The following is a 27,477-nucleotide window of genomic DNA, read 5'->3' as shown; positions in this document are numbered from 1 at the left end:
AAGTGCACTCTTCAACCCTTACGTGTGGAGCAAAGTGGGAAATGGTGCCGCTTTTATCTGAACTCCGAAGGCTGAGAGTAGCATGATATTGGCTGATCACCTTTGCTAGCCATAGGAAGCTACCAAATAACAATAATGAAGGTGAGAGTCTGCATGAAAGATGAAGTGTCGTGGTGGAGTCTCCATCACTGACCATTTATAAATCCAGACAGGATTTTTTTTTAAGAGGTCTGCTCTAGGAATTACTGCTCTGTGGCCTGTGTTACGCAGACTAGATGATCACAATGGTTCCATTTGACCTTGGAATCTCTGAATTAGTATCATAGCAGCCCCAACCAAGATTGGGACCTATTGTGCTAGGTACGGAGTGAGCCAGGGTCCCTGCCCCAAAGATGGCCCCAAAGTCTAGCCATGATAAAGAGTGGGAGAAAGGAGGAATTTGTATAGATGGGGAACTGAGGCACAGAGAGGGTAAATGACTGGCCAAAGGTCACACCAGGAATCTAACTCTCTTCAGTTCTGTAGCAGTGCCTTAGCCGCAAGCCCATCCCATAATCTTGCCCTTTTATCATCTGTTTCAGTAGACGTATGAAATCATAGTTACGGAGTCCAGCTAGGGATTTGATCGGTTTTCCTGTTACAATTAATCCCACTGAGGGTGAAAGCCTTGTGCCTTTTCCTTTATGTTCAGAGAAACAGCAGCAATGTTCCATAGAGAGGACTGGCATCAAAGTAGGAGGGGCCTGTCCATGGAGACTGATTGCTGGGAACACGAAGCAGAGAGGAGAGCCTGTGCTCTCTTGGGTACATTATCCCCCATTCTCTGGATTTTATGTCCTTTTCCTGACTGCTCTATGTCTGTTCCATAGCCAGAAGCCTTATTCTAGTGCTTCATCCCATAAACTTGGAGAGAACCCCTCAAGCTGGTTAATCCACCATGGCGACTGCTTAGCTCGACCACAAGTCTGACTATTTATTTTGCTTGGGCGCAAACCCTTCTGGTTCCTTTCCAGTCACTTTGTGAATGTAAACACCTGCTGCTGGTCTGTGCTGTGACAACTCTCCGCATCCCGCCAGGCTGTGGCTTCTTGAGGCCGCCTGTTGCTTATTATGGAGGAGACAGCAGCAGCTTGTCCTTTCTTCAGAAAATACTTCACAAATGTATGTGGGGGGAGAAGGAGCAGCTGGGTTTGGTTTGGTTTGGTTTTTTCACTTTTTTTATATCTGGCTAAAGAGAATTGCTGCCCCTATATCCAGGAAACACAAATGAAAGGTCCAATCCTGCTGTCTGTTATGCCTCTGTCAGTGCAGAGAAACTTCAATCTGGTTGTTTATATTTTGCCTCTGTGTCTTTCCCCCCATCCTCTGTGCTCTGAATTCTCATCAGTGAACTGGGAGGAATGATTGCTGGACTGGGATCCACTCTCCTTTCTTAACCAACTAGCCCTTCCTCTGCTGTGCTTGTTGATGCCTTCACCTTTGGTCGCTTGCCGGATTGCTGGCAGGCTGCGGTCTCAGACTGTCTCTCCACCCATCTAATTTTACGCACTGCAGCCTTCTCCTCTTGAGACCTGTCAGTGAGGATCTGTGCTAGGCAGAAATAGCTCTGGGAGAGTAATGACAGCAAAATGGTTGCTAAATAGGGAATGGCTGGGGCACTGCAGCAGTAAGGTCAATTATAATCAACTTGTCTCCATATTCCTTAGAGACATCCCAGGGATGAGGAGCAGCTGGGGCTGTAAGGCGTCTTAGAGAGCTGCCACTGATGAAGACAAGGTATCAGACTGATGAGACTATCACCTTTTCCTTATGCATTTGCTGTGGTTGTACTGTGTCTTCTCTCATTGTTGTGAACCAGGGGCGGCTCCAGGCACCAGCACGCCAAGCGCATGCCTGGGGCGGCAAGTCACTGGGGCGGAGGCAGGTTGCCTTCAGCGGCATGCCTGAGGAAGGTCCGCTGGTCCCACGGCTTCGGCGGACCTCCCGCAGGTGTGCTGCCAAATCTGTGGGACTGGAGACCTCCTGCAGGCAAGCCGCCGAAGGCAGCCTGCCTGCTGTGCTTGGGGTGGCAAAATACCTAGAGCTGCCCCTGTTGTGAACACAGCTCTGCCCAATCCACTAGTTGCTCCTGTTTCACAAGGCTTCAGATACTTGCAAAAGTGCCTAGATCCTAGAGGCTTGTGACCTAACTTTTCATCCACCCAATTGTGGAGCTAGAGAATGAATGGACTTCCTAATGCAGGTGCTCGCTTATCAGTACAGGGTTCTGCCCCGCTGACATGCAAACTAAATGGGGTACATCTGTTTAGTGATTAACACACTTGCTGTCTTTAAGGCTCAGCTTAAGTTCCCCAAAGTATTTTCAGAAATTCTTATGACCACTGCACTTCCTCAAGGGCTTTCTCAACCAGCTGATCTCCAAATGAATGGCAGACACTAGCTAAACCTAACACTCCCTTGTGAGGTGAGTAAATGATGATGTGCCCATTTTACGGATTTCCAGACAAATACACAGAGTTTAGGTAGCTTGCCCGGAGAGCTCACAATAAGACAGTGGCTGAGCAAGGAACGGAATCTGTAAGTCTCAACTCTCATTCCCCTCATCTAACCATCAGAGCACATTCCTCTTCCTGGTCAGGGAATAGAGCCCATGACATCTGATTCCTAAGCCACCTGCTCTAACCACTGGCCCCCTGTACTCTCACCTCTTCCTCCTCCAAGCTATAAATAGAATCTAGGAGTCCTGACTCCGATTTGCCTTGCTCAAACCGTTAGACAAACTCGCTCGCTCGATCCTTCTCACTCTCTGAGCTGGGAACATCATGTAGAAGACCTGATTTATGATCTGCTATCCTAACTGCACTGCCTTCTGTACTGGACTACTTAGGAAATCATCTTTGCCTTCTTTCCATACAGGACAGTATTAGTGAACTCAGTGAGTAAGGAGCTCATGACAATGGCAAACCATTGGTTTATTTCCATGGGCTTCCATTTATCACAATGGTAATCCTGAGGAGAGATCGCTATTTTGATTCCTGCTAGGTCCCAAGTAAGCTTTCTCCATAAGAACAAACATTTTCCCAGCTGTAAATAAACATGGACTTTTTTTTTCTTTTTCTTTTTTCCTTTTTAACACAAAGGCCGATGGCTTATTTTCATCCCATTTATATAGGCTAGCTTGTTATGCAGCTTAGCATATTCTGCTGATCATGATGAAATGCTACTAACTGGCTAATTTTGCATGTTGCTCTCACGTATGTATTTTTCCAGCCACTATCTTTTTTTAGAGGCTGGCTCTGCTGAAATGATGCCTCTCTCTGTTTGTCAGAGGGTCAGGTGCAGCCGGTGAACTTCTCCCCTTGAAAAGCAGCAAAGAGTCCTGTGGCACCTTATAGACTAACAGACGTATTGGAGCATGAGCTTTCATGGGTGAATACACGATGAAAGCTCATGCTCCAATACGTCTGTTAGTCTATAAGGTGCCACAGGACTCTTTGCTGCTTTTACAGATCCAGACTAACACAGCTACCCCTCTGATACTTCTCCCCTTGAGAGATCCCGAAGCTCTCAGCTCAAGTTTCCGAAGATTGAGGTGACTACTTGTGGCAGAACTAGCTGAGGGCCCTGCAAGAGGGAGAATTAATTAAATGCCAGACTGCCAGATCTATGAGAGAGATTGTCAGTGAGGAATGGATCCAGCAGTTCTAACTCCACAATACAGGCCTCTACCATGTAAATGAAAGGGCTAATTTTGCAGGCTTTGAGCAGTAGCAGGTGGCGATCCTATGTGGGTCACCCAGAGTGGCACCAAGACATGCTTGGCTAATGTGCTACACCTCTTTTACCCTGCAAATAAATCCCACACTGTTGAATAGACTTCAGATCTCCTGCTATGAAGAAGATTCCTATCTGTTGGGCTGCTGAGCCACCATTAGAGTCTGGGGTGTGTGCAGTGAGCCATTTGTTCTCTTCCATTACCCTCCACCTGGTCTCATCACTGCAGCTCAGCCAAGGGATCCATCACTAGCAGAAAGGCCGCTGCAGAAGCTTTAGCAGAATGATCCAAGGGATTAATCTGACTCATAGTGTATTAGTTAATGAATGCTGGGAAATTAACCCTTTATTCGCTGCTCTAAAGCACCTTGCTGCATAAAGCATACATGCAAAAACAGTATCTGGTCTGATGCCACAAGTTAAAAGATCCATGAGGCCAGTTAGTTTCCTCCAGATGATTTAATATGCCTAGGAAAGAGCAGGAGGAGGAAAAAATGGCCTTCTCTTTGACAAACTGCATATATTAAGAGCTGGTTGAATCTTAAAGGCTGGGCGGGAACCTGAAATTTGTAGCGTTCAGCCTATTTGTGTAATTTACAAGAGTCCTAACAATTCTACTGCTGCCGTTGCCATGGAAACAGATGTTGGCTTGCAGAAAATCTTTACAGGTTTTGTTGTTTGTTTTTTAAATTTAAGTCCTCCTGCCTCGTTTTCAGAGAGGCAAGACATTTTTGCTACCTGGTTCCTGTTTGCCAGGGCAGGCCAGAGTTTGACTGGGCTGTTCCCAACCCACAAGCTACCTTAAGCATCTTGAGATCCCTCTGCATCTGCCCCCATGCCAGGGCAATGCTAAGACTATCCATGAAAATGAGGACATCAGCTGGAGTCAACCCATGGGTGGATTTTGTCCTGCTTCTTCTATAGTTGTACTTGACGTTGTCCTCTGCTCTGACCATATTTCAACATAACAAGTTGCTAGACAAACCTCTCTTTCTCTCTCTCCCACTCATCTAATGGAACAGTCTGACTTCCAGATCTGTTTGGTGAGTTTGTTTCCATGGCAGTTGTTGTCTGTCTCTGCATCCCTCCCTTTCATTACAGAGTAGGCTCCCAGCAGCCAGTGAGATGGTGGAGGTAAAAGGAGGTCTAGCAACTATGCACACTGCTGTGGCTTTTTTACCATTTAAAAAGCAATTTCTAGGGTAAACCAACTCCTACATTTGTATATGAAGACTCTGAAGTCTCTGTAGCGTGTTATATAAGCTTGGCTCTTAAGAAACAGACAGTTATTTTCTAGCTTGTCAGGTCTGGCTCAGACAGCAGGGAAGTCATCAGTCATGCAATGAACATGTTGGATTTTGTGGCCGAGCTGATCTACCTATCTCTGCAACACATTTCTCTATCTAGAAAAACCCTCTTTCTTCCACAGTCTTGATCTTTCACTTCTTTTGTCTTTTGCAGATGTTATCGTAATGCAGTTTATTCTCCCTGGGAAGGTAAGTCTCATTGAATTACTCGTTTAAGAAATGATTGCCAGGCAAATGAAAGATCAGAATGTTATGTTTTAAAAAGTGGAGTGAATTAGATACTGATGGGCTAATAGCATTAGCACTTATGAATGATTTTATTAGCATTAGCTAGAATGAAACCATGAGGAGACTGTGCAAGCTTCCACACATGCATCTTTGTTGATACATCCATGATCTACCCTGCAACATCTCTGGTATCCTATTAGTATTCATATTACTGTAGGACCTACAGACCCCAGCTAAGATCAGGTCACATGGTGCTAGGCACTGTGCATACACATAATAAGAGACAGTCCCTTCCCCAAAGAGCTTACAGTTTAAAATAGACCAAAGATGAGAGGGGGACAGAGAGATGGTATCTTGTCCAAGATCACACAAAGTTATTGGCAAAGTCTGGAATAGACCCCAATCTCCTGAGTCCCAGTTCTGGGCCTTCCCATTAGACTCCCCTAGTACTGGCTGGCTCAATCCATTTTATGTTGCTTAGTAATATAACCCATGCCAGCTTGCCTGGGCACTCCGCACCCTTCTAGCGATGGCTGGACCATCTGGAGGTTGATGAACCTGCGACAGCCTTGGCTAAGAGAGGTAGGTCTCTTCAGTTGGGCATAACAACTCATGCGCTGGCTGGAGGACAACAGCTCCAGTCTGTGATGGATTTTGAGATTTCAGAATTTGGCTTTGTTGTGCATTGGAATGAAACCTGAGTGGTTGTGTTTTTTTCAAAATTCTATTTCAACGGGTTTTGATTAGATGTTCTGTTCCATGTGTGAGAGAGAGAAATTTGAAATGAAGACATATCAAAATGAAAAAGCAAAATGTTTTAATTCCCTAGTTGTTTAGCTTTGTTTGAATGTCCCCTCCCCCCCCCAGCCCTGTTTTTTCCCTGAAACAAAAATTCGGAGGAATTTACAGGACTCCACTAAGTGTTTTGAATATGATGGGGGAGCTGCATTTTCCAGTGGCAAATGGTTTCATTGATGTTTTTCTGAGCTGTTCTAACCCCGAGATCTCCAGTTTGGTCCCTGCTATTGACCATCCACCCATGTTTTTCTGAGATGAACAAATCTCTGTTTTAGAGCTGCTGAAAACTGAGTCAAATGTTTTCACCAAACAATTTTTTTTGTTTTTAGGACAAAAACTCTACAACAAATATTCACTAGAATTTCACTTTTTGAAATTTTTTGACCAACTCTCTCTGTTTTCGTTTTTCGTGCCACAGGCTCCAGAGTCTAAAAGAGTCTTAATGTATGTGATGCATAGTGATAGGCACTGTACAGACACATAAGAAGAGAAATGATCATCATTAGAAGTAGGAGCCTAATCCACCTAACTGGAACACTTAGGGAGTGTGAATTCAAGGTTTCAGAGTATCCTAGTGGAAACACAGGGGTCAGTAGTGAAATTTAGATTCAGATTCTGACCCTCCTCAGGTCTGTCCTCAAAGTTTGGGCATGTTCAGATTTGGGGGTTGGTTCGGGTCCTCCTCTGATGACAACACTTACATGTAGGATGAAATGATTGGGGTGTGTGTGTGTGTGTGTGTCTAACCATTGCCCTCTACTGAATAGGCCTTCCGACCTTCTGAAGCATATGTAACCATTGTCCTCCTCTAGTGGTTGCAGCCAACAGAGAGGCTATACAATCTAATACTCCTACAGCTAATAGAGATGATTTTTTAGTTCAGGTGACTTGGAGCACTAGGTCCTTGGGTTTTCTATTCCTGCTGTTGACCTTGAAGTTCAGGTGCTCCTCAACCTGTTTGTGGGGAAGCTGACAGCTGTGAAGTCATGCTCAGTCTCCGAATCACTGGGATTGTATTGCGCAGGCAGGTGCAAACTGTGGGCCCTGATCCTGCCGTTGGACCCTCGTGCCTATCCAAATCCACAATGAATTAAGAGTGCAGAAGTGGCTCTAAATTCAGGACTGGAGCTTGTGGCAGTTGCTATTGTAATGCTGGTGACTATGCTTTCATTTTTCAATATCATTATTATTTATTTTATTTGTATTGCATCAGTGCCTTGGATTCCCAGTCATGGGCCAGGACCCCATGGTACTAGGTGCTGTACAGACAGAACAAAACAATGGCCACTGCCCCAGAGAGCTTCCCATCTGGGTGTTTTACTTTTTTTTGACAAAAACAACTTTTTTATTACGAAACTGGAAGTCTTGGTGAAAAATCTTCAATTTAATCAAAAAACCATTTTGGTGGGGAAAAAGGTTTCTGTGGACTTTTTTCCAACCATCTCTCCTTACAGGTCCAGATCCTGCTTGGAAAACAGTGGCAAACCTCCTAGATCCTGACCCACAAAAAGACATGTGTGAGACTAGTTCCATTGGGACTACTCACATCCTTAAATTATGCAAGTGCTTAGGTGACTTGATGGCTGGCTGGAGCTCACTTGCCTCTTTTCACTTATTTATCCATAGTGGCTGTTTCATTTTGGGGCACATCAGATTCCCTTTCCACAGTTCCTCTCACTTACCTTATAATTTATATTCTACTCAACCAGGTGTTTCATGGCCTGAGAAGACTTTTCATGGTGATCTTACCACCTCCATAGCAGTCAGCTCAGATCTTGCAAATTCCTTGGTGTCTAGGTTTTCAGCTGTCTGGATTGAGCGGTAAACAGTCTGTTAAATAATAATAACTTATAAATACTAAGTGTCTAATAAAACCAAACCTCTAATAAGCCCCCATTAAAATGCATGTTGACATTCTTTTTAATTTTTAAAGAGGCAAATGCATTTGTAATTAGCATTTTAACATTAGATTGGCCATGTTCCTAAGGTTTCTATTTAAATGCAAATTAAATCCTCCCGCTGGAAAGCTAATCGGAGATATAAATAGATGGTAGGGGATGGGAATTTGTTTCCATGTGGAGTCATTTTAGTCATCTTGCTGTTGATTTCTTTATTTTTATGGCCTGGTTTGCTTTAAAAATAGAGTTCCTATGTAGAACTGCATGAAACACCTGTAATAATTAACCTTGCTTGGTTCCTGACAGCACTGAAAGTTAAGGTCAGATCCTCCGAAAGGTTTGCTAGCTTTCTGCAAATGTGGACTAAGGTTAGAACTAGCCTGGGCCCAGTTTTGGATGATCTACTGCTTGGTTTCACATAGTAATCAGGTCAGAGAGGAAGGATGGTCCTGGATGAGGACCCTGGAGTCGGATTTTGAAGTTTTGTTTCCAGCTCTGCCGCACACTCCCTGTGTGATGATAGGCAAGGCACCTGGGGCCAGATTTTTAAATGTATTTAGGCACAACAGATCAGATAATACTACAGGAGGACATTATAGGGCCGAGATCTTTAGATCAAGTGATAGATGCTCATGCTTTTAGATCTGAAGCGTACAGGTTCAAACCTTACTAAATATCCAAGCCTGGGTGGCTATACACAGATGTGCCTGTGCTGTTTTAGGACGCATCCCGTATCTCAAGGAGCTCCCAGATTTAGGAAGTGATATCTGGTGGGATCATCAACCGTTTTCCCAGGTATATGTGAATGTATGCAATTCAATATGGAGAGAGTCAGCAAAAATAAGTGGTAAAGAGACTGAATTAGAGAGATTGTCATAGTGTAGGGAGCTCCTCAGTAGATGGTGATGTTGGCACCAGGAAAAAACTGCTCTAGGCCTTTATGCAAATATAACTTTGGGAAGTAGCTGCTGGGAGATATATTTAGGGCTGGTCTACACTACGAGGGGAAATCAATCTTAGATACGCAACTTCAGCTACGTGAATAACGTAGCTGATGTCGAATATCTAAGATCGGATTACTCACCCGTCCTCACTGCGCGGGATCGATGTCCGCGGCTCCCCCTGTCGATTCCGCAACTCCGTTGGGGTTGGTGGAGTTCCAGAATCGATATAAGCGCGCTCGGGGATCGATATATCGCGTCTAGATGAGACGCGATATATCGCTCCCCGAGCAATCGATTTTAACCCGCCGATACGGCGGATAGTCTAGACATAGCCTTTGAGATACAAGGTTGGTTGAGGAACATCTTTTACTGATCCAGCTTCTGCTGGTGGAAGAGACAAGCTTTTAAGCTCCACAGAGCTCTTCTTCAGGGCTGGAAAAGTTAATCAGAGTGTCACAGCTAAATACAAGATGGAACAGAAGGTTAAGCCTAAGGAGTTAACACACGTTGCAAGAAATTGTTCAAAATGAAGTGAGCCATTAACACCTCTGCAGTCATAGGACAAAGGCAGGTTAGTGGGTTACAGAGTGTTGTAATGAGACATAAACCCAGTGTCTCTACTGAGCCCCTGATTTTTGGTGTCTAGCAGAGTTAGGAATTTAAGATCCCAGGCTCCTCTTCTGAAGGTGTTGTGCAGGTTTCCTTTGAGGACGAAGACCGAGAGGCCAGCTGTAGAGTTTTCTTTTTGTGAAAAGTGATCAGCCATGGAAGATAGGGTGTTTTTGTCTTTTATCATTTTTCTGTGTGAGTTCATTTGAGAGTCTGGTGATTGTCTAGTTTCACCCACATTGTTGTTGTTGGGGAATTTGATGCACTGGACAAGGTACACCACATGTTGTGATGGGCATGTGTAGGACCCTTGGGTCTTTGGAGGTGTGTTGGGGGTGGGGTGGGAGTATTGACCATCACAGCACTGGAGATATGGCTGCAGGTTTTGCATCTGTTATGGCAGTCTGGTGCTGCTTTGAGTTGGTGGGGAGCTAGCTTCTGATGATGAGCTTAGCGATGCTACAGGATTGTTTGAAGGCCAAAAGAGAGGGTTTAGGGAAGATTTCTTTCAGGATGTGGTCCCCATGGAGAATGGATTGTAACTGTTTGATGATACCCTGTATGGATTCTAATGTGGGGTGGTAGGTGACAGCTAAGGGTGTGCGGTCAGTGGGTTTTTTCTTTTTTGTATTGAAGCAGGCTCTTTTGGGGGATTAGGGTGGCCCATTCCATGATGCTCTCTACTTCTCTCATGGAATGTCCTCCTTTGGTGAAGGTGTTTTCAAGTGAATCCAGCAGTCTATTAAATCTTGCCTCATCCTCCGGGGCTCTGAATCAGGCACAAGAGATCATTTGCATCTCTCTCCCCTGCCCCTAAAGGATCTAGGGTTTGGGCTGAGCAGCTGCCTAATGAGATGCTCACTGAGACCTTGAGCTAAATTCAGTCCTGGCTCAAGCAGGCAAAACTTTCCACAAGTCAAGGGAGTTACATTTGTCTCTCGAGGGCTACCTTTTGGCCCTCTGTCTTATTGGAAACATCTCCTGCTTTTCATCTTTCCAACTTTAGTCCTTCCTTCTGCCTCCCTTTCCTTGTTTTTGTTTTCCCTGCAAGTTCAGACAGAGACCCTCTTACAAAACATCCTGTGCTAGCATGGGGAGCCATAAAAGGCTTAGCATAGCTCTCATAATCCAGTACGTGTACATGTACACACACACACGCACATACACACTCTCACACTCTCTCTCTGACTCTGGGCACTGAGAAAAATACAGGTCAACACACCAGATGGGGATTCCTCTGACTCTAATACTCTTTCATCTTTTGTAGGAAAGTGATTAGATCAGTTGGATTTATGCAGCCAGTTGATTTTATTTCTCCCCCTGGAAACCTAGTCTGCTTCTTTCTTGGTTTACTTTCCTCTTAACAAAGGCTGCAATCTTCAGGGAGAAGGAGGGAGACCAACGCACAAAGAGAGAGAGAGAATGGCTGTTGAGAGAAATGAGACAGAGGAACAAGGGAGGGGAAGAGAGATTCAGAGCTGCTCCTGCAGGAGTTAGGTGTCTGGACTTTCTTGTGTTAAAATTGCAAAGCATTCTGAATAAAGAGCAAGTCTTCCTTGGGACCCACCACTGCCTCTCAAAAACTGTAAGTACAAGACGCTTTTGAAGTATGTCTTTGGCAGCTGAGAGAAAATTCCATGCTCACTAGAGGTCATTGGGTTATTAGCGTGTGTGTGAGTGCAAGCCTTGCAAGGGAGCAGTTCTTTCACACATGAGCATAGCTTCTAAGGTGCAACCTGAGATGAATCTTCAAGAGCATCAGTGTTCTCAAAAAGAAATACGTGGGTCAGGCCAGGGTGGTAATTTTCTCTCTGTGGTTGCTTTTTAATGGCTTCAAAGCTAAGGTGGCATTGTATATAAATTCTCAGAGGGTGCTTCTAGCCAGACAGTATCAGCCTTTTGCAGTCCAGGCCAATCCTTGAAGGAAGAGGCCCAGATCCTCAGTTGGTATAAAGGGGTGAAGTCAATGGAGCTATGTTAATTTACCCTAGTTGAAGATCTGTCCCAAGCTCCTTAAATTATATTTATAGAGGTGGCCTAAATACCACAAGGCAGGGTGCCTCGCAAATATGATTAATGAGGCTGAAAGATATGAAAGTGAAACTTGCATATTTGATCTAGTGAAAAATAAAATGACTTTGACTTGTAGAGAAAAAAAGTATTTATGACTGGGTGGGAATGAGGAACACAGCATGGGGATTAGGAAGATCAGGCAAGGGTTAGCGTTTGCTATGTGAAGTGGATTGTTTTTCTTTTGTAGGAATTGCAGCTCTGAGTCTCTCATTAGACAAATCCCAGGGTGAATCAAGCAGTCCAATAAATCTTGCTATATCCGCCAAGGTTCCCCAGCCACACAGGGACAAGGGATAATTTGCATCCCTCTCTGTCCTAACAGGCAGAATTTCCAGAGGTGTTGTGCCCACCTCCTCTAAAAATCGGACTGTCATTTCTTTTCCTTCTGCCCCTGCTCTGGGGCACCTACAGATTTACCCTTGCCCTGCTGTTAGCTGTGGAATATTTCCTTGCAAATGCTGTTCTGTCCTCCTGTTTAGCAACATCAGAAAATTACATTTGGCATGATAAGACAGCAAATAACAATCTCCTGGAGCTTGTAATGGGGTTAAAACCAGGCAGGATGTTAAATATTCATGGTCTGCTGTCTTTGCATTAAAACTGTGTGCATATAAATTCGGAATGAGCGACATGAACTGCCCATTGTAGCAAAGGTCTCTTCTCTCCTCACAAAGTTTCAGTTAATTCCCATTTACCAATACAATCTTTTCCCTCTCTTTCCACACCCAAAGCATCTTTTCCCCTGCACGACATTTTCCAGCCATGTAATCCTGGAGGAAATAGGGCTTGTTGGGATTTTGTCGGGTTTTCTGGTAGCTGTCGAGAGACTAGATTCAACTTGATGGGAGGCCAGCAAATGTCAGGTTTAACCAGAATATATATATTTCATCTAGAAACGTCAGCTGTCAGGCCTTGTGCAAAGGGGAAATAATGTTGGCACCAGAGTCCCTGTTTTCAGAATGGTTTAAAGCCTTTGCAGCTAAAATGTGGTATAAATTGGGGTTATTTGAAAGCACAGGCTGGTAACTCAATACTGTGCGGGGCAGGATAATCATAAAATAATACTCTGTCTAAGCTCATAGCTTTCAGATCCGCATATGGAAGGCCTTCCTATCTACCGATATTGCTGAGCTGAGCTGCACAGCTTTCTGTGAGGGTAGCAACAGCAAGGAGTGGCTTTATTTTTACAGGATCATGCTGTAAAGCATGGAAATCTTTAGTAGGAGGACCAGATTTCCAAGTGCTTAGCACTCACAAAAGGCATCCTAATTTCAGACAAGACGCTGCTCCTATTTAGGCACCAAAAGAAATGGCCAGAGTTCCAGGGGATCTCAGCAAGTTGGGTGCTCACTGGGTGCTGAGCGCTTGGAACTCTGGCCCCATTATGTGTGTTGAGCACTGAGAAATCTGTCGTGTTGCTTTTCTGAAAATCTACCCGATGGTGTGTTTCACTCTTTGCTCATTGGCTATGTCTTCACTGCAAAAAAGGTGCATTTAACATCAAGCTTGGTTTCTCAGTGTGAAATTCTGAGAGAGAAAAGGTATGAGTAGTTTTTCACTTCCATATAACTAGTGGAGGTCAACCCCAGGTGGTGGGTGGAGAGTTGACCTTGAATAGCTGCATCAAGATAAAAAAACGACAATACCTTGTTTCTTTACATCAAGAGCGCTACCTTGATGTAAAAACTCACTTCTATTTGCAATGAGGACATAACTAATGAGGCCTGATTCTGCTCGCCTTGGGGCTTTTGCCACTGATGTCTATCAGCCCACGAATCAAGCCCTTTGCACTAGGTTCACCTTGGCTGAAATTCATCCTGAACATTCCATGCAACTATCCAAAAAAAAGCACATGAATTAAATTATATATATTTTTAGATGAGCCAAAGCAGCTGATTTTGATGATCGTGATTCATTTCAAGGTTTACAGGACATTCGCTTGTCTGGAACATTTCAGGACACAGCATGTGTTTATTTAAAATACATTGCATCCTGCCAACTTTTTGTGCATGTAGCAACAGGACAAAAAAGGTTGAAGGAAATATTCATAATTATTCTCTTCTCCCTCCCCCCCTCTCCAATTTGGTCATATTATGTTTCTCCATAAGCTTCCTGCTGTGTTCTAGAAAAATGTGATTTTTGTTCCTGTTGTATTGTCAGGAAGCTCCAGGTTCAGATATTTTAAATGCTACTTTTTACATCTCTGTTAAAGGCATATGTAACAGGGTGTGTTGGCATTGTAAGGCAGGCCTACCATCCTGTTCTTTTCTGAACATTTCACCAAGGTGAATCAATTGAGTCTCCCATCCTCCTTGCAGGTACATTGCATTGAAAAACATTGAGTTTCTCTTTAAATAACAAAGCAAAGACACTACTCCTGTTTAGGGTAAGTGGGATATTAAGGCTGCAGGGGCTAACTCAGCCCTGATGTAACTCCATTGACTTTAGCCCTAGGCTGAAATAAACCTGAGTCTTTACTAGATGACTAATAGGATGCTTAGTCATTGCCCTCTAGAGCAAGCGATCAGATGCTACACGCACTCTCTGTAAAATTAAGCATTGAGTCGTGATCCAGAGCGTACACTGATTTAATTTGTGCTTTGGATCAAACGGTAGGTGAAACTGTCCACACTGAGAGCTGGTGTGCAGCACCACATGTGCACCCGCTCCGTGATTCGAGATTTCTACATAAGAATGGCCATACAGGGTAAGACCAAAGGTCCATCTAGCCTAGTGTCCTGTCTTCTGACATTGGACAGTGCCAGGTGCCCTGGAGGGAATGAATAGAACAGGTAATCATCAAGTGATCCATCCTCTGTCGCCCATTCCCAGCTTCTGGCAAACAGAGGCTAGGGACACCATACCTGCGCATCCTGGCTAATAGCCATTGATGGACCTGTCCTCCATGAATTTATCTAGTTCTTTTTTTAACCCTATTATAGTCTTAGCCTTCACAACATCCGCTGGCAAGGAGTTCCACAGGTTGACTGTGCGTTGTGTGAAAAAAACTTCCTTTTGTTTGTTTTAAACCTGCTGCTTATTAATTTCATATGGTGTTCCCTAGTTCTTGTGTTATGAGAAGGAGTAAATAACACTTCTTTTTTTACTTTCTCCACACCAGTCATGATTTTATAGACCTCTATCATATCCCCCCCTTAGTCGTCTCTTTTCCAAGCTGCAAAGTCCCAGTCTTATTAATCTCTCCTCATACGGAAGCCGTTCCATACCCCTAATCGTTTTTGTTGCCCTTTTCTGAACCTTTTCCAATTCCAATAGATCTTTTTTGATTGGGGCAACCACATCTGCACACAGTATTCAAGATGCAGGCATACCATGGATTTATATAGAGGCAATATGATATTTTCTGTCCTATTACCTATCCCTTTCTTAATGATTCCTAGCATTCTGTTCACTTTTTTGACTGTAGCTACACATTGACTGCATGTTTTCAAAGAACTATTCACAATGATTCCAAGATCTTTCTTGAGTGGTAACAGCTAATTTAGACCCCATCATCTTATATGTATAGTTTGGATTATATTTTCCAATGTGCATTGCTTTGCATTTATCAACATTTGAATTTCATCTGCCATTTTGTTGCCCAGTCACCCAGTTTTGAGAGAACCTTTTGTAGCTCTTCACAGTCTGCCTGGGACTTAACTATCTTGAGTAGTTTTGTATCATCTGAAATTTTTGCTACCTCACTGTTTTACCTCTTTTTCCAGATAATTTATGAGTATGTTGAATAGGACTGGACCCAGTGCAGCCCCCGAGGGACACCACTATTTACCTTTCTCCATTCTGAAAACTGACCATTTATACCTACCCTTTGTTTCCTATCTTTTAACCAGTTACCAATCCACAGAAGAACATTCCCTCTTAGCCCAAGACTTCTTACTTTGCTTAAGAGCCTTTAGTAAAGGACCTTGACAAAGGCTTTCTGAAAATCTAAATACACTATTGCCACTGGGTCCCCCTTATCCACATGCTTGTTGACCCCCCCCACCCCAAAGAATTCTAGTAGATTGGTGAGGCATGATTTCCCTTTACAAAAACCATGTTGACTACTCCCCAACAAATTACGTTCATCTACGTGTCTGACGATTTTGTTCTTTTACTATAGTTTCACTCAGTTTGCCTGGTACTGAAGTCAGGCTTACCGGCCTGTAAGAGTCCTTTTTAAAAATTGGCATCACATTAGCTATCCTCCTGTCATTTAGTACAGGACTGATTTAAGTGATAGGTTACAGACTACAGTTAGTAGTCCTTCAATTTCGCATTTGAATTCCTTCAGAACTCTTGTGTGAATAACATCTGGGCCTGATGACTTATTACTGTTTAGTTTTATCAGTTTGTTCCAAAACCTCCTCTAATGACACCTCAATCTGGGAGAGTTCCTCAGATTTGTCACCTAAAAAAATGGCTCAGGTTTGTGAATATCCCTGGTATCATCAACCGTGAAGACTGATCTAGGTGTGACTGGAACTTGTGTAGACATACTCAAGCTAGCTTTAATGGAGCTAGCTCAGGTACTGGTGGTTCAGTGCAGGTTAGCCCCATGAGTAATTAGCCAGGCTTCTGGGTGGGTTTGTACAGTGCACACTGAAGCATGCGCTGCTGCAGCTTCACTGCTCCAGTCCCCAAGCTAGCTGGATGAAAGCTAGCTTGGGTATGTCTGCATGAGCTGCAACTACACTCCCTGATTGCAATATGGACATACCCCAAGAAGCGTACACAGTGAAGGGATGGAGAACGGCCACCCACAAGGAGATGTGATCTTCAGCACAGTCCTTGTGGTGATTACAGGGCATGTAGCTACAGGCTGCACGCTGAGGCCTCCCTCCTGCCACCAGGTGTTCCATGAATGCTGGATCGGGATTCCACATCTGCTCAACCTCACCCTCATATCTTTCCACAGACCCTAGATCAGGGGTCTCAAACACGTGGCCTGCGGCCCACCAAGCGGCCTGCTCCCACCCCTCCGGCCTACCTCCAGGCCAGGGGTGGGAAAACTATAGCCACAGGATTGCCCTCCCTGAAGCAGCTGACATCACGTCCCTGCGGTGCGGGGAGGGGATCAGAGGGCTCCATGTGTTGCCCTGGCTTCTAGGCACCACCACCCCACAGCTCCCATTGGCCGGGAATGGGGAACCGCGGCCAATGGGAGCTTTGGGGGAGGTACCTGGAGGCACAGCAAGGATCTCACGGAGCCCTGCGTCCCCTCTCCCCTAGGGGCCGCAGAGACATGGTTCCAGCTACTTCCTGGAGTGGAGCGGGGCTGGGGCCGGGGCTGGCAGCCTGCCCTGGCCCCGGTGTGCACCGCTGCCACCCTGGAGCCTGAAGCCCTCCTTCCCCCCCGCCCCCAACCCCGTGCCCTGAGCCCCCTGCTGCATCCCACACCCCTTCTGCACCCCAGCTCCCTGCCCTGAGCCCCCTGTCACATCCCACACCCCTCCTGCACCCCAACCTTCTGCCCTGAGCCCCCTACCTGAACCTCAACCCCCTCCTGCACCTCAGTCCCCTGCCAGGAGCCCCTTGCTGCTCCCCACACCCCAACCCCCTGCCCTGAGTCCTCTGCTGCATCCCACACCCCTTCTGCACCCTGAGCCCCTGCCGGCACCGCAACCCCTTGCTGCACCTCAACTCCCTGCCCTGAGTCCCTGCCACACCCCTCATACACCTTCTGGGGGCAAAGAGGGGGCAGAGTTGGGGTGGGGACTTCGGGGAAGGGGTTGGAATGGGAGCAGGGAAGGGGTGGGAAGAGGTGGGGCCTCATGGAAGGGGTGGAGTGGGTGCAGGGTAGGGGGCAGCGAGGGGTGTGTGCGTCAGTGATGCAGCCCTCGAGCCAATGGACTAGCCCTCATGTGGCCCTTGTGGTCATTTGAGTTTGAGACCCCTGCCCTAGATAGTGACATTCGAAGAGCAAATATCAGCTCAGTTCTCAGCCCTGAAATGTCTCCCTTGAGACGGTGTCTCTATCTCCAAGCCGTGCTGCCTGTAGTCTCCTCCTGCTCCTTTTAACAGAGCGCAGGCAGTCAGTATAATTGAAATGAAGCAGCTCACTCAGAAACGTAAATGCTGTGCTTGGGGAACAGGAGATGAGATCTTTCGCCAGTGTTTGCATAACATTCTCAACCTATTGTTGCCCGTCTTCCTGTCTCTGCTGCTGTGACAGTCCCCAGTATATTGAGAATAATTGAGGATTCAGCTATTGGTATTGGTTTGTCATATTATTCACAGCAAAATATTCAAACCTCCTTGACGGTTCAGATAGCATGTAGCAGAACTGCACAGCACTTATCTGATGTGACATTTAGGTGAGTGCAAGAGCTTCCTCTTGGAGCCAGAAGGAATATAGGTTCTCTTGTGTCTTTGTCAGGCTGGTGGGTAATCTGCATCTGTCTGTCTAGCCCACTTCTTGGCAACAGTGCGACCAGTCTGAGGAGCTGTAATATTTCAGGATTGTGGTCCTCAAAGAGATTCTGTCAGATGTCATGGGCTTAGCTCGGCTCTCAGTTTACATTGGTGTAAATCAGGAGTAACTCCACCAAAGCCAGCAAAGTTCAGAGTCACCTGTGTAAAGTCAATGTGAGATCAGAACGAAGCCTTATATTTTTAAGAAACACAGTGGCAAATCAAGCCTTGTAACTCAATGGAAATCGGTATCATTCCACCAGCTTGGAGCATGCAGTGGTGTACCAGGCTCCAGATTTCCTTAACGTTTGGTATAAAATGAAAAGAATTGTGAGCATCATATTTACTTTTCAATATCTAAGACCCTTGTGCATTTCACTCAGCTTGGAGGGTGAAAAGAGACTCCCTTTCCTTTGGAGTAATTCTCTAGTAGGTTTCACTCTCGGCTCTCAGGCACTAATTTGCGCAGGAGTACAATGTTTGGGTTTGCTGATGCTTTAGGAGAGTGTTTAAATCCAAACAAAGCTGTTTTCACTGGAATGAAGACTCAAGACTTAAGAGACTCCTAGGCCTTGCTCTGACCCACTGCACGGGGCTGAATTTTACCGTTAGAGCATGATGCCCTTTGAAATACCTGTGATATGAGATTCTATGAAAGAGAGAGGTAGCAAAAAGGACCTAGCTGCATTCTAGCAAACCTAGGTGTTCGGAGTTCATCCCCCCTGCAACACACTCACGCACAATCACATTACTACAATATTTAACACACATAGCTGTCTAATAAATGGCAAATGGCTGTTTTATAAAGAGCAAATTGCTGCAAATAATAAACATTGCTTTAAAAACCATGAGGCTCGATCCTCAGCCAGGTGTGACTTTGTGTAGCTCTGTTGACTTCAGTGGAATCACGCCAGCTGAATATTTAAAAAGTAACATTAATTGTGCATGTTCTGCACTCCCCCGAGATACCAAACAGTGACCTGTTCAGAGCATGATGGAAACCAGAGGGCAAGAAATAATGGTTTTGTCTGGAACAGCTTCCAGGTTGTTGTTTTAACTCTTGTAGGATACAAACTATGGGCTAGAGCAGTGGCTCTCAACCTTTCCCAACTACTGTAGTCCTTTCTGGAGTAGGATTTGTCTTGTATATCCCCAAGTTTCACCTCATTTAAAAACTACTTACTGACAAAATCAGACATAAAACTATCCAGTGTCACAGCACCCTTTTGCTTCCATTCTTATTTTTACCATATAATTATACAAATAAATCAACTGGAATATAAATATTTTACTTACATTTCAGTGTATAGTATATAGAGCAGTATAAACGAGTCATTGTCTGTATGACATTTTAGTTTGTACAACTTCACTAGTGCTTTTTTATGTAGCCTGTTGTAAAACTAGACAAGTATCTAGATGAGTTGATGTAGATGAAGACCTCTGTGTACCCCCAGAGGTACGGCACCCCTGGTTGAGAACCACTGGGCTAGAGGCTTCAGTTGCTGTGCACCCTCTGCTCCCATCAGTTTCACCTCCCATATTCAGGCCCCCTGTATTTTTCTTTCTTGAGGTTGTACATTTCTTGCCTTCCCTGCCACCTTGCTTTCAACACCTTGTCACCTGCTGTGAACCACAAATGCAGCCGGTGGTCCAGGGATACCCCACTGCTAGGAGCTTTTATTCTGTCAGTTTCTGGGTGAGAATGATTAGGGCAGCTCTGGCAGCTGGCTCAGCATGACGAAGAGAATCTCTCCTCTCCCATCTCCTTCAACAGAAAAGCAATTACTATTCATTTTTGTTTTAATGTAGCCATTTAGGAAGAAAATGTTAACGCTTCCAATTTGTTTGGTATAATTAAGTGGTAATTCCATTTGCCTGCGAGTAGATGAAGAGGAAAATGGCTGAAGTAGGTTGAGGCTATTTGCTCAGCTCATCAGTGACAGTTATACAGTCCCAAGGCACAGCACAGTTATTACTTTGGAGTGAAAACTCTAGTGCCCCTTGAGAGAGGAGGGAGGGACTATGTGTTTCAGGCGACCCTAACTATTTTTTATTGTATATTGTTTAGAGGTGGGTGGCAAGGCTAGAAGATATTTCAATGCCAAGGTAGCAGAATTCATACGAGGTAGCAGATTAATGCACTAGACACTCCCCTTTAGACGCCCATGCCTGGGTTCCATTTGACTTGGATCACAACTGGAATGAATTTGGCAGGTCTCTGCTTAGTCTGTCCTCGCTATGGGCCTGATCCAAAGCCCAGTGAAGTCAGTGGAACGACTCTTGTCCTCTTCAATGGGGCCATGATCAGGTCCATGGCTTTCTTATGCTCTGACACAATTGGGAGTCTCTGGTGCTCAAGTGTGAGGCTCAGGGTTTGCTCCAGGACAGGATTAAGAGAGGTCACTGTCTGGAGTGTCTGGGGATCTCAGCAATGAATAGAAGCAGGGGAAGGGCTTCAGGGGAGGGCTGAGGTGCATTGGCTCAGTGCATTGTGTGAGGGAGCCTAGACCTGGAATGTACAGTAGAACCCCTCTTTTGCTAATTTATTGGGATTTCAGGTCATAAAATCAAACAGCTCAAAAATACAGCAGGTGCAGGGCATAAGTTGCGGCCTGGTGCACTGCGTGGCTTTCGTCTTGTCCTTCACCCCATGGCAAAGTGATTCCCCAAGAACTGAAGGCATCAGAATGGGAAGGGATGTCGACTTGTTCATCATCACCTTTGTTCTCCCATGTTTTTTCTGCAGTTCAGAAAAATGGTTCATATAACTGGTTGTTCATAAGGCTGGTGCTTTTGAAATTGAGGTTCTACTGCAGGAGCAGGGTGTGGGCCTTCATGTCAGGGCTGAGATCAATTAGTAAAGCTGTTGGGGCGGGGGCAAGGGGAGTCAAGAACCCAGCATTGGAAAGCAGGGTTCCTCAGGATCAGGACTGAGATGCACTGGCAGGGCTGTACGGAGGCTCGGGACTGGAGTAATCAGATTGCTGCAAGTCAGGAGGGAGATGAACTAGCAGGGCCCTGTGAGCTGAAAGAAGCTTGCATAGCAAATGTCTGCATTGTGTGGTGTTCTCAATCCTCTCATTTTCACCACCATTGAAATTCCCTAATGAGACAGCTGGATACAGACTGTGGGATTGTGATGTTACATTTGGGTTACCTTAAATTTTGCTCCTAGGCCCTGTTGTCTCAGTTTTGTATCTCTTTTTTCCTCAAAGGGCTGGCTTTAGGAAGTGCGGGGCCGAATTCGAACATTTTTGGCGGGGCCCCGGCAGGGATGACTTTAAAACATTTTTTTTTAAAAAAGCCTTTCATTTCTTAGCAACCGGTTCCCTATAAAAAGTTCTGATTTAAGTGATATGCCACAGTATGTATTTTTTGTACCAACAGGGTTACCATACGTCCGGATTTTCTCAGGAGAAATTTTTAAATTTTAAAAATTCCTCCAGGATGGCGATTTAAGAACTAAAAAGCCTGACATGTCTGGGAAAATATGTATGTATGTTAACCTTACCTAAAGTTCTTTTGTAAAAAGATGGGCCTGAACTAGAAATAGGCTCCATTTCACATGTGTGGGTCCCCGCCACTCCCTGGGGGTGTGCTAAGGTGACCAGATGTCTCGATTTTATAGGGACAGTCCCGATTTTTGGGTCTTTTTCTTATATAGGAATCGGATCCTATTACCCCCCTACCCCCTGTCCAGATTTTTCACACTAGCTGTCTGGTCACCCTAAGGTGTGCACATGTGTGGGTCCCAGCTGCTCCCTGCCCCCCTCATTGAAGCAGGTGTGCAGAGTTACTGCCCATGGGGCTAGTTGGAGGCAGGTCAGGGGTTGACTGGAGATAGGAGCTGGCTGCAGGCAGGGAAAGGGGTGCGGGGCTGGCTGGAGACAAGGAGGTGTGGGGTAGGCTGGCTGCCTTCAGGCAGGGCTGCAGGGGGATGCGGCGGAGGTTGGCAGGGCTGGAGACAGAGGAGTGTGGGACTGGCTGGCTTCAGGCAGGGGGGTGCGGCAGGGGTTGACTGGAGACAGGGCAGGGGGTGCGAGGCTGGCCGTGGGCAGGGGCTGGCTGCTTGCAGGGCAGGAGGTGCAGCAGGGGCTGGCTGCAGGCAGGGGCTGCAGGTACGGGGGGTACAACCCACCCTGTATGGTGAGTGCCCCCTCCTCCTCCCTCCCCCACCGGGGTAGCAGCAGCAGCCCGGGGCTCCCCTGCTTCCACCGCCCCAGTCCTGTAAATAGCCAAGGGAGCCCTGGGGAAGTGGCGGGGCTCCAGTGGCTATTTAAAGGACCGGGGCGTCAGAGGCAGCTGGAGCCCCAGCCCTTTAAAGAGCCCCCGAAGTCCCCTGCTATCCCAGGGCTCTAGGGGCTATTTAAAAGGCCCGGGGCTCCCCTGCTTCTACTGCCCCAGCCCTGTAAATAGCTGAGGGAGCCCTGGGGAAGTGATGGGGCTTTGGTCGCTATTTAAAGGGCCAGGGCAGTAGAAGCAGTGGGAGCCCCGGACTTCTTAAATAGCCATCAGAGTCCTGCAGCCCTACCCAAGGGCTCCAGCAGTGGGGCTCTGGTGGCAATTTAAAGGGCCTGGGACTCCAGCCCATGCTGGGAGCCCCAGGCCCTTTAAATTGCCCCCTAGGGAAGCTGGGCCACCCCGGTACAGTACACCGGCTCTTGCCAGTATGCTGTACCAGGGCTTGGGCGCGGGGCCCTGTTAGGGGCGGGGCCTGATTCAAGGGAATTGGTTGAATTGGCCTAAAGCCGGCTCTGAATGACCACCCACCGAATCATATGCAGGAAAATATGCTTCTTTTGGGCCAAACTGCACAAAGTCCTCAGAACCCTGTGCTTCTCCTGTTCCAATAAGGATCTTGCATTTCATAAGGAAAGCAGTGCAGCTGACTCAGCACAGGGAAGCATGATCAGCTCAGACTGCTACCAAAGGCATGAAAGGGTTATCTCTCTTGGTCTTGATGCCTCAGCGTGCTGTGACTGTACTTTCCATTACAGTAACAATATTAATGTGCGTCTCCCACCCCAGGGAGGGACAGAGGTAGCTGCTAAGCTCTGAGTACGTTCACCCTTAAACCACATTTGGGAGCTTAAAATTAGTTTTAACCCCTTTCTAGCTGGTTTCTAAGTAACACAGTTTGCCCAGCCACAGTTCCTGGGGTTGAAATTTGTTCAGAAAGCATGGTTTAGAACATTGGGACCAGTCCCCCCGCTGGTGTAAATTGCGTAGTTTCACTGATTTCATTGCCAATCTTAAATACTGTGGACGTCAATGGAGCAATGCTGATTTATACCAGTTAAGGATCTGGCTCGTCATTTTTAGTTAAACGTGCTTTGGGCTTCTCAAAGGTCAAATCACGGCAGAATCTAGTTTAGTTGGAATCATGTTTAAACACAGTTCCTGAAATCAGCTTAAAGAGCAGTATAGCTGAAACCTCATAGTATGGTAATAGGAAGAGGATTCGCCACTGATAACCTTGTCTAAGTGGCTAGTTTTTAAACTGCTGGAAAATAAGTTGCATCCCACATGGGAAGAGGAATTGGTTGGTTAAATAATACTGTTCCCTGGCACCTGAGCTGAAGTTCTGCTTTTGCCAAATGTTTCGGATAATAATGCATAGTTCTTTATAGTTGGGGAAACTGAGGCACAGAGTGGGGAAGTGACTTATCCAAGATCACACAGCAAGTGAGTGGTGGAGCTGGGAATAGAACTCAAGTCTTCTGGTTCAATGCCCTATTTGCTCGGCCATGCTGGTTCTATTGTGATGATGTAAAATAAACTACAAGTGAAAACGTTAAGCAAGCGCTTCCAAGCCACCAAGGTACAGGAGGGTAGGGAAGGAATAAAAACCACAGAGCTGGTCAAATTCTGAGCGAACATAGATATTTGACAAATATTGAATTGCTTATCTATTATTCAAGAGACAATGAAGCAATGCTGACTTATATCACATAAGGATATGGTTTGTTATTTGACTCTCTAAATGATCAAATAATTCACAATATGCTTTGACTTATTGTTATTACAGGAAAGAATCCTTTGGCACCTTATATAAGGTGTCTATAAGGTGCCACAGGATTCTTTGCTGCTTTTACAGATCCAGACTAACAGGGCTACCCCTCTGATACTTGTTATTACAGGTTAATTTGTAGTGCATGAGTGCCTAGATGTCCTGATCCAAGGTCCCATTGTGCTAGGTTATACATAAACACACACATAGTGAAGATGGCCCCTGCCCCAAAACGCGTACAATCTCAGTAACGCACAGAGCTTAATTTGTGTCGGCGCTTGCAAGGGCTTAGCACAGCACCTCTTCTGTCAGTGATGTTTAGTAACACATGCAATTTGACACTTGCATGCACGGTGTGACCTTGCGTACACGGTGCGTGCGAGGTGATGGCGTGTGGCGGACACCATTTTGAGCTCTGACACTTCTTTCTTTTTAAATTAAGCACTGATAATGCATAAGGACAATAGCTTATCCAATTAATATTATTTGATCCGCTCTATAAACATGTCAATTGGAAGGTTGACGTGCAAAAAACCAACCCTTTGATCTACTGATGTAAAGCACAATATAAGAATTATATAATATTTGTTAATAATAATAACCTATTTTACATTTTGCCTTTATCCTTTTTAAAAAAGAGACCAAACCCAGCTTTACTTTGCCGGTTAAGATCTGGACTGTGCTGTTGGAAGACTATTTAGCAGTTCATATGTGAAATGAATTTGATGAACCTCAGTCCAGTTGTCAGTGGTCAGCTGTCTGCATCACAGTTGCCCTCCCTCTATTGGCAGTCTCAGTGAAGAAGCTAAGTAGTGATTGGGCTAGGCAGACTGAGCTCACCTGCAGGTGGTCCTTACAGATCAAGGCTAGCAAATAATGGAAGGACAGTGGATGAGAAGTTTGCTTTGCTGATGCCAGTTCTATATCCACCCAGGGATAAATAATAATAATCACTTGCGTTCTATAGCACTTGCAATCCGTGGATCTCACGGGGCTATACAAACTATCATTATTCCAACTTTCCTGATGGGGAAAACAGAGGCAAAGTGATTTGCCCAGAGACATCCAGCAGGTCAGTGACAGAGCTGGGCACAGAAACCAGGTCTCCACACACTACCCACTGTGCCACAGCAGGGCTATCAGTTCTGTCCTTTGCCCCAGCACTGAATTCAGGCTGGAAAGTTTCAGCCACGCAGAGCCTTTCTGATAGCCCTGGTTCCTTTGGCACTAAGAACCTCTGCCCCTCTTTCCTTCTGGGGAGAATTTGCTCATGCTCCACAGTGCGGTTCAGTGAACCCATCAAGATACCAACTCAGATCAGAAATGACGGGTGATTAAAGGGAGTTGTGGGTGGCTGTTACTAGGTTACAGGCTCTCTCAATCTTCTCTTGCTCTCAAAGGGTTCTGAGTTGGGGAGATCTGAAGCAATGCGGCCGGAACTGGAGAAGTAAGTGCTTCCCACCCGTTCTGTGTGTGTGGACAGCCCTGTCGGCCCAGAAGCAACCAGGGGCTTCTAATGTGGTTGGGCTGGCTCCTTAGGAAGCAATGCCAGGCATGGGACGAGACATGGTGTGGGTTAGTAGGAGGTGCTGCGGACATATCTCCTCTAGAGTTCTGTGATGGCTCCTAGTTCTGGCAGCGGCAAAGGGCATCCCAGCCACTGCCTTTGGGCAGAGCCATGATCTGCAAGTGGTGGTATGAGCTCAGGCTTCTGGAATGGGGTGCGCAGGAGTGTCTGGGTTGTTTCCTCTCCCTCTGCTCCTGCTGATGCAGAGGGGCGTGGGGCTGGCCTTTGCCCCTAAAAAGCCAGCTGTCCCCTAAAAAGTCAACTGTCACCTAAAAAGTTGTTAGCTTTGCTTGGGCTTAGGGCTTGCCCTTATCTTACCTTTGAAATAGGTGGGAAAGCGCCATTAGGCCATTGAGTCGACCCCTTCCCCCATCACAAACAGGAGAAAGTTTCCCCCACAATAGAGCAATCGCGGTATCTGAGGCTTAAACTGATGCCATGTTCAGTCTTAGCCAGAAAGTTGAGAAGAGGTGATGGGTGTAGGCTTCTCTAAAACAAAACCATGCCGAGGAGCAGGCTCAGGTGCAACTCACATGCCTCAAGATCCCTGAAAGCTCCAGAGGAAGAGACGACCAAGTCAGATAGCTCTGCACTCTGGGAGTCCAGATTCCTGGGTTCTTTCCCTGTCTCTGACACTGACTCGCTGTGTGACCTTGGGCAAATCACTTCACCTTTCTGTGCCCCTCTTTCAAATGGGGATAATGTTATTTTGTGAAGGCACTTTGAGATCTCCCCTGGAAAGCACTTATAAAGGATAAGTACGAAGCATTACAATGCTAGGTGGGGAAAAGTTTCCCATATAGGCTACTAAACCTCCACATGTGCTCTGCTTTGATAGTGGCAAATATCCATTAGTGCTAGAAGCCTGAATTTCAGGGATCAGTTTGTGACACTTGGGGAGAAGCTTTTGCCCCTGGAGCCAGAAGTGTGCCTGTGCTCTGTATGTGTGTCGAGGATGATACAGTCCCGGAGTGATGGGATATATAAATCCTACTCTAAGATTAAACTCGCTAGCAGCTCGAGTTACATAAGGAAGGCTGAGTTTCTCGCTGCAGTTTGCACACCTATTTATACAGGTGTGAGTGCGTGGGTGGCTGCCTCTCTCGATCCCCTTCTGTGTCTCTCCTCTCCTCTGTCGCTCTTCATTTGTTCATTTCATCTGAAGATTTGACAGCTATTCAGGGCGAGAGGAAAAAATAATCCCTGGTTTCCAATGGTAGTTTGGGACTCTCACTCTGTCCTGCTGGGCTGCTTTTTGGATCTTTTACAGTTCAGCTGTAATGCTGCGTGTGACAGTCTGAGAGCTGTGGCTGGAGGGTTGGTCTCTGTACTCCAGCTTTTTTGCCTTTCCCAGCAGGAGGTGCCATGGTAGGTTCCCCCTGGGGGTTTGGGAAAATGTTGACAATGGGCATTAATAATAATCTTGTCAATGAAGAATTAAACAAAGAAAAGTTCCGAATGAGCCAAGAAAGCACCGAGCCGGGGAGCTGACGGCTTGCAGCATCCTCAGTTGGAATGTCCTGTGGGGGAGGGGATGCTCAGAAAAGGGGAGAGCGAGCTGAATCCAACCTATGCCTTTTATTTTTAGGACCTGGCTCTGTGTGAGCTGCTCTGGCAGATGTGGAACTGCAGGTTTAATGGAGACATGATGAAAGGTACTGGCTCCTTCTTCTCTCTCTCTATCTCTCTGTGGTATATGGGACCTCTCATTGTGGGCGGCTGGGTGGAAATAGAGGCATTGCTCATGAAGGGGTTGCTGTGCTCCCGGCTGCCCGGCTTTCTGGTGGGGGTGGGGGTTCTTTGTATATTTCTCTGCTTGTTTTCCCTGTGTGTGATGCTTGACTCTGGCTGTGTT

The 27,477-nt window shown here is 45.9% G+C and overlaps 1 protein-coding gene across 5 annotated transcripts in view; it reads left to right on the top strand.

The window, feature by feature from the left end:
* Positions 1 to 1,716: 1,716 nt before the first annotated feature.
* The window catches only part of KLHDC8A (kelch domain containing 8A), a 41,322-nt gene continuing 15,561 nt past the window's right edge, over positions 1,717 to 27,477 (top strand). The window contains exons 1-3 of one of the 5 annotated variants that reach the window (XM_030561573.1): positions 1,717 to 1,776; positions 5,236 to 5,270; positions 27,211 to 27,277. The gene's annotated coding sequence lies outside the window, so the exon portion shown is untranslated. Of the gene's footprint in view, positions 1,777 to 4,557; positions 4,818 to 4,884; positions 4,977 to 5,235; positions 5,271 to 10,853; positions 11,144 to 26,789; positions 26,991 to 27,210; positions 27,278 to 27,477 lie in introns of those variants that run through there. The other 4 variants (XM_030561574.1, XM_030561571.1, XM_030561575.1 and 1 more) reach the window with 4 other exon arrangements.

The sequence above is a fragment of the Gopherus evgoodei genome, chromosome 4 (genome assembly GCF_007399415.2).
Source record: "Gopherus evgoodei ecotype Sinaloan lineage chromosome 4, rGopEvg1_v1.p, whole genome shotgun sequence".
In the NCBI taxonomy this organism is placed as follows: domain Eukaryota; kingdom Metazoa; phylum Chordata; order Testudines; family Testudinidae; genus Gopherus; species Gopherus evgoodei.
The sequence above is the reverse complement of the archived record's forward strand: the minus strand, read 5'-3'. Positions and strand labels throughout refer to the sequence as shown.